Source organism: Dasypus novemcinctus, chromosome 8 (assembly GCF_030445035.2).
Source record: "Dasypus novemcinctus isolate mDasNov1 chromosome 8, mDasNov1.1.hap2, whole genome shotgun sequence".
NCBI classification, from domain to species: Eukaryota; Metazoa; Chordata; class Mammalia; order Cingulata; family Dasypodidae; genus Dasypus; species Dasypus novemcinctus.
Window position 1 is genome coordinate 77,216,110 of NC_080680.1, and position 7,989 is coordinate 77,224,098.

The window sequence follows — 7,989 nt, forward strand, 5'->3', positions numbered from 1 at the left end:
TGAGCTAAAGAAGGGAGCAATGCCTGGGCCTCAGTGGAAGGTAAGGTTGGGTCAATAATATTTTAGGAGTTAAAGAGGCTTAGTTAAAGAGGTATTGATAGGGGTTAAGAAGATGACATTGTAGGGGCCCTGGTATGGGATATCATTGGAATTCCATTGGGAGCTGAGACTGGTTGCCCATTGGGAGGCATCCTTAGATTCCCACTGAAGGTCAGGGCCACCCCTGGAACACTAGGCTCTACTGAGGACACCATTGGGGGCACCTTGAAAGTCATCATCCTAGGCTGAGTGGGCATTTCCTGACAATAAATCATCTGGGAAGGCTTAAGAGTAGCTTGTGGGCAGTAGCTCACACCATATTCAGGCAGCAACATACTGAACCGTGGCCCTACTTCATCCACATTCTGTCTGGGTGCCCCAGCAGACAAGAAGGGGGTCATTGCCACTCTGTGCCCTGTGAAAAGTGTTGAATGTCTCTTGGGTCATGGTTCTAAGAGGTATGAACTCCACTGCTTTCAGGAGATGGAGACATATCCAGAATGGATGCTGACTTTTTGGTATCCATGGTGAGCTGGTGCCAGGCCACCTCCTGCCAATGGCTCAACTCCACAGCCTCCTGCTCCAGCTCTGCCTCAGATTGGCTGCACATTGAAACTGTCCAGATCCACTTCAGACCAGAGCTAAGGCTGGCCACAGTGGCATTGCAGCTTGGGTCTCCGGGCACCACCACCATGCCACAATCACTGTGCTCAGAGTCCAGTTTCTTAACATGTTAAACAGAATTCCCACATGCCCAGCAAGTCCACTCCTAAGTATTTGTCCAAGATAAATGAAAATCTATCTTTACACAAAGACTTGTATGCAAACATTCATAGCAATATTATCCATAATATCCCCAAAATGGTAACAACAGTTCATCAGCTGGTGAATGGATGAATAAAAGGTGGTATATACACATGTTGGAATACTACTTGGTGATGAAAGGAGCAAAATACTGATATATGTTTCAACATGAATGAATCTTAAAAACATTATGTTTAATGAAATAAGCCAAATGCATAAGACCACATACTATATGAAAAGGCCAGAAATGGCAAATCTATAGAGATTGAAAGTAGGTTAGTGGTTACCTGGGGCAGAGGGTGGAAACAAGGAGTAACTGCAAATGGGCAGGAGCTATCTTTTTGGGGTAATGGAAATGTTCTAAATTAGATTATTGCAATGGTCACGCAACTCTAAATTTGCTAAAATTCATTGAATTTTACACTTTTAAAAAGCCAATAGGGGAAGCGGCCTTGGTCCAATGGATAGGGCATCAGCCTGCCACACAGGAGGTCCGCAGTTCAAACCCCGGGCCTCCTTGACCCATGTGGTGAGCTGGCCCATGCGCAGTGCTGATGCGCCCAAGGATTACCATGCCACGCAGGGGTGTCCCCAGCATAGGGGAGCCCCACGTGCAAGGAAAGGAGAGCAGCCCAGCGTGAAAGAAAGTGCAACCTGCTCAAGAATGGCGCCGCACACACAGAGAGCTGACGCGGCAAGATGACGCAACAAAAAGAAACACAGATTCCCGGTGCCACTGATAAAGATAGAAGCGGTCACAGAAGAACACACAGTAAATGGACACAGAGAGCAGACAACTGGGGGGGAAGGGCAGAAGGGGAGAGAAATAAATGAAAAATAAATCTTTAAAAAAAGAAGCCAATGGAAACAGCATATGTATCTTTAACTGGCCAGCACAATAGGCTAATTCAGCAGGCCCAGGGTGGGGCCAGTGCCAGGATCTATACTGCAGATACCAGAGATGAATAGGTCTTGTTCTCCATTTGCAACAAATGAGCTCACATCTCAGAGGTTGTAAAGAAAATTTCACAGAAAGGATATTATGAGTCCAGATAGTGAATTGCATAAATTAAATGGAACATTTAATATCTCTTGACCTCAAATGTTCAACATACATCTCACTGATATTTATTCTATTCGACAGGCTTTTTTACCTCTCAAGTATCCATCCTCTTAGCATGACTGTCTTCTCATTTGATAGATCTCTTTCAAAGGGTGTCTTTCTTTCTGAGCCCATACTTCAGACCTCTTCAAATATACTTTTTAAATTTTTTATTAATTTAATCTTTTTTGAGGTACCAGGGGCCAGGGATTGAAACCAGGACCTCGTATGTGGGGAGCCGGAGCACAACCACTGAGCCATATTGGCTTCCCTGAGTTGGTTTTATCATTTGTTTTGCTTGTTGTTTGTTTTTGTTTTTTCAGGAAGCACCACTAACTGAACCCGGGGCCTCCCATGTGGGAGGCAGGTGCTCAATTTCTTGACCCATATCCACTTCCCTCAAATGTGCTCTTTAAAAAAAAACATTATTATTTTTAATTTACACCCTCTCTCCCAGATGATTCTCTCATCTGTCTGCTCATTGTTTGCTCACCTTCTCCAGGAGGCACCAGGAACCAAACCCAGAACTTCCCACATGGGAGGCAGGCATTCAGTGGGCTGAGCCACATTCACTCCCCGCAGGCTGCAATGTCTGCTGGCTTATGGTGTCTGCTCGTTGCAGCAGGTGCAGTGTCTTCTTGGGGGGCACTGGGGCCCAAACCTGGGACCTCCCATGTGGCAGGCAGGCACCCAACTGCTTGAGTCACAACTGCTTCCCCCAAATGTACTCTTGAATCTTGTTTCTGCCATCAGCTCAGCAGTTCCTTCAATCTACAAAAGAAATGTGTTTCACCAGATTTCCCATAGCTTCTCCTAGCTGGAGCATTCTATGACTCTATGTTTTTCGTTTGCTTTGCAGCCTGAGGCAATTTAGAATTCAGGGACTCACCATGATTAGATGCTGAGCAGACTAAGTGGTTTACTTATTTGTTTTTTTAGGAGGTATCAGTGATTGAACCCAGGACCTTGTACATGGGAAGCAGGCACTCAATCACTGAGCTACATCCTCTCCCCTGACTAAGTGGTTTAGAAAGCCACAGCCTGTGCAGGGCTCAGGATTGGGGAAAGGTGATGCAGGAGAGTGGCCACAAGCACTGGGAAGGGAAAAACCAGGAGGAGAGTCCATGTGGGAAGAATAATCACGAAGTCCTACCCTACATCCTAACACAAAAAAATCATGATATATAATAAAATGGTTGTTGTTTTATTTGGCGGTAGTTTGTTATACAGCAATAGGTAATTGGGACAATGCCCCAACAACATGGAAACTAATAATGCACGTAAAAAGGAAAATATCCAACTTATATATACAAATCTTTGGTCTTCTAGCAGGTCATGCGGAAGCAGATATTCCTGTGCTGATATTGGTTACAGAGCTTTTGTGACCTTTCTGACAGGTAATTTCGCAATATGCATTCAAATATAAAATTTTCACACTTGTGATCCAGAAATTTCGTTTCTAGGCATTCTTCCTAAGGAAATAATCCAGTAAGTGCACAAAGATCTATGGATGAGTATAGTTTCTGTAGAGTTATACCTAATAGAGAAAATTTGCTAGCAGACTAAATGCTCATTGGTATGAAACTGGTTAAATAAAATCATACACCCTGCCAGTGACATTGTACATAGCTATTAAGATGAATGACTGGAAGATACAAATAAAACTTGTTACAATGCTTATCTCTGAGACGAGAATTATGAGTCTTTCACTTGATGCCCTACATTTCTTCTTTTTGAGAATGTGCTACTTTTACAAAAGAATAAAAATACAGCATTTAAATAAAACAAACAAACAATACTTAAAAGAGTCCTCCATGCGGTTCTTCAGCTTAATTGGAAGTCTGCCTTGGGGCTTGGGGCCAAATCTCAGGGTAATAAAATTGCTTGTCTTGTCCTGTGTGTATATATGCTATTTCCTCTTCGGACATTTGTAAGAGGATGGGATTCATGTTTTTAGGATCCAATGTCCTAGCCGTCTCCATCACAATTTATAAATATCTATTGGCATCCTGAAATGTAACTATGTCTATATACATACCATCTACAATTAAAATTTGTGAACAGATTAATTTCACACCTATTAGGCAGCCCTGGAATGGACAACATAACATGAAGACCTTTCTCTTAATTTTTCAATCTGTATCAGATCTTATAACAAATGCCTTCAGCATCCCACCTCAACTTCCAGAAGTCCCTGTGCTTCCAGGGCCTCCAAGCATTCCAAGGTCATCTCCAAATCTTACTTAAACCCACTCCAGTTATCTGGAGAACCTGGCCATCCTTTCTTCATTGCGATTGGCTTTTAAATTACCATGCAGCCATGGTAGCAACTGGGTGTTGGTGATAACAAAAAGCCTTATTTGGAGGAAAACTCTTATTAAAGTAGATGTTGGGGCCTTCTTATCCACTTAATCACTCCATTATTTAATGGCTTCCTTTTTAAACTGTTTGCATTGAAGCATACTGATGTATTTTTGAAATATACATGGACTACTCACAATGGGAGGCGAAAGCAATCCTCCTGGATGATATTGGATGTACCGAAAACTAAATGGGAGACATGCTGTGATGGCAGCTCTGGAACAGACATAGATGAGCAAAGGAGGTTACTGGTGTTTTGGGTTTTAGGGAATCATCCATCAAGGACTGTTTCCTTTTCTTCATAAAATAGAAATATTCTAATTTTTCCTGAAAACACGGGTTTCTTGCTATAAATTCAAATACTACAAAGGAAATTGTTACGTAAAATTAAACAACCACCTGCATTGGGCATTGCCGGGAGGCACCACATGCTGAGAAAGGATTTTTCTGGAAGATAAAAACAATTGACCTGCAGGAGCTTTCTGAGAAAATGGAACATTGGAATGTACCCTACAGAACTGCAGATAAGCAACACCAGGTGATAAACCAGTTCCTGTTCAGGAGAGATGACTTATCAGAATGGATAAGCAAATCATACTCCTCAATGTGTTTTTCTCTCCACTTTGTAAGATGGAAACGGAATGTCCGCCAATCAACACTTCCTTGCTTGCTTCCACATTTGCCCTATATAAACATCTCCTTCTCACTTCCCCGGTGGAGCTCCTTACCATTGTCAGGATGGCACTGCCTGATTCATGAGTCATTTGTTGCCCAAATAAACTTCAAGGAAATTTTTTAAATGCCTCTGTTTATCTTTGATAAAATAAATTCCCCTCCCACCTCTTGCTTATGATCCCCTACCCCTAGAGATAATTACTGCTATCATTTTTGCTGTATACATTTAAAGATATTTTATACATATAGGGTTTAAGTATATACATATTTGTGTATATGCATGCATATAGAAGTATTTATGCACATTTAATTTTTAAACACAAATGGGGTCTGAATCAGGATTAGATTTGGCTACACATAACAGACACTAAAAATACAGCTTGTTCCTCTCCTGTTACTTTTACCGGACCTGTGGTTGGCACTGGATTTAGTGTATACCCAGAGGACCTGAATCTCTGGACTGTCCTTGTGATAGCCAGGCCCTGAGCCTCAACAGACTTGCAACTCCTACACTCTGGTTGATTGGACTTACCCCACTCAGCTAACATGGAGATGCAGAAGGTCAACCACCATACCAGGGAGCCAAGAGTTCCTACAACTGAAAGCAGGAGAATTGCATCCAGCATCCATGTGGAATCTCAGCCTCCTCTTGATATAGATGTGGAGTGGACACAACCATTCCAGGGTCCACAGGATGGAGGAATAGAGTATGGATTAGAGTGGACTTACTTATATTCTATTCATGAACTATTGTGATTAGTAATCAAAGAAAATGTAGCACTGATGTGGAGAAAGTGGCCATGGTAGCTGCTAAGGTAGGAAATGGGAAGAAGAGATGTGATGTGGGGGCATTTTCAGGACTCGGAGTTGTCCTGGGTGGTACTGCAGGGACAGTTACTGGACATTGTGTGTCCTCCCATGGCCCACTCGGTGGACTGGGGGAGAGTGTAAACTATAATGTGGACCATTGACCATGTGGTGCAGCAGTGCTCAGAGATACATTCACCAAGTGCAATGAATGTCCCATAATGATGGAGGAGGTTGTTATTATGGGAGGAGTGGGGTGAGGGGGGTGGGGGATATATGGGGGCCTTATATATTTTTAATGTAACATTATAAAAATAAATAAAGACCAAAAAAAAAGAAAGTAAAAAGACAAGCTACAGGGGGAGAAAATATTTGAAAAATATACAGCTGTCAAAAGGCTCATAGCTACAGTGGTGCAGTGATGCTATTGCGTTGGACTGTGCTGGTTTGTGAGTGGGGTGTGGTGGGGAGAATACGTTGGATTCTCCAAGAAACTGGGGAGTGGATTGGGGGAGGGAGCAGGTGAACTCTGGGTATTTGTGGGTATGTGGTTGAAACTTCAACATTGGAATTCTCTTTTCACAAATATGGCAGGGGAGGGTTACTGGTTTAGGATATTAGATGTGGGGGGCATGTTGAACAGGACTGGGGCAGGTTTCTAGGCAGCGTGTGAGTGATCATCTTGTCATCTTGAGTAGGAAGGTGTTCTCAAATAGAGGGGCAAGAGTCACTGGAGCATGGGCAGTGCCTAATAGGGGAGGACAGGCCAGTATGTCAAGCCCTCAATGTTGTTGCAAGTAACTATGAATCTTGTTCTTAAGGAGTGAAGCTTGGTGTCAGGTCATGGGTCCTGCAGGGACAGGGAGGGAGGAATAAAATAGATGGAACACGGGGCATTTTAGGGGCAATGATCTTACAATGAAAGATATAGACCATGTTAAATTTCATCAAACTTTATAAAATTGTATGGTAAAAAATGTAAATCATAATGTAAATCATTGAACACGGCTATTAGCAATATTTTAATAGTTGTACATTAACTGTGACAAATGTGCCGTCCACACATAGAATGTTATTAATAGGGGAAAGGGGAAAAGGGGGAGGATGTTGGGTATATGGGAATCCCCTATATTCTGCATGTCACTTTTCATACCTAAAGCTTCTTTGAAGACAAAATGGAAAAATAAGATATTGGGGGAATAAACCAAAAAAATGCCACTTACGTACAAGACAACAGATCTTACAGTTGTGAAAGACATAATGTAAAATTTTTATTTAATTTTGTATTTTAAATTATCTTTCATTATTCCAAATTTTAAAAAAAATTTACTTGTTATTTTTAAAGCAAAAAAAAATACAGCTTGTTGGGAGCAGATGTAGCTCAAGTGGTTGAGCGCCTGCTTCCCATATATGAGATCCTGGGTTCAATCCTGGTACCCCCTGAAAAAGTAAAAATATGTCTTGTTGATAGATGTTTACTTCTCTCTCACAGAAGGAAAACATGGTAACAATAGTAGGTAGTCTGGTGGCTCCATAGTCATCAGGAACCAAGCATCTTCCAACTTCTTACACAGCAATCCCTGACATGATTCTTATCTTCATGGTCCAAGACAATTGCTCTTGGTCCAAGAAGGTCCAAGCTCCAGGCATCACATTCACGTCACATCCACGTTCCCAGTAGCAGATTAGAGGTAGTCAGGCACAACCTTTCACCTTTTAAGGAGACTTCCGATTATATCTCATTGGCCAGGCTTTAGCCATGTGACCACTATGCAGGAGAGGCAGGAAATGTAGTCTTGTGGCTGAGTGACATTATGCCCAGCTGAAAAAACAGGGTTCCATTAATTTGAGGGAGAAGGCAGGAATGGCTATGTGGTTGTGTCAAAGAAAAGCTGTACCGAACAAAGTAAAGTAGGCAGGGTTGACTTTATTTAGGGGCTGATATAGCCCGGAAAAGAGTAGAATTCAATTCCCTCAAAACAAAGGACAGCCAGCTTTTTAAGGACTGGGTTGGAGGAAACACACTGGAAAATATTAAGGCAGATTGAACACTGGAATGGGTGAGGGACTTACTGAGGTTGTGATTAGGACCACTTGGTTCTGAATGTTTTCCAGTGCCATAATTAAGACACTTGGAGTCTGTAAGGGCTGGGAGAGAAGAGGAGGGAGATAAGGAACTGCCTAGTTAGGAGATTCTCAGG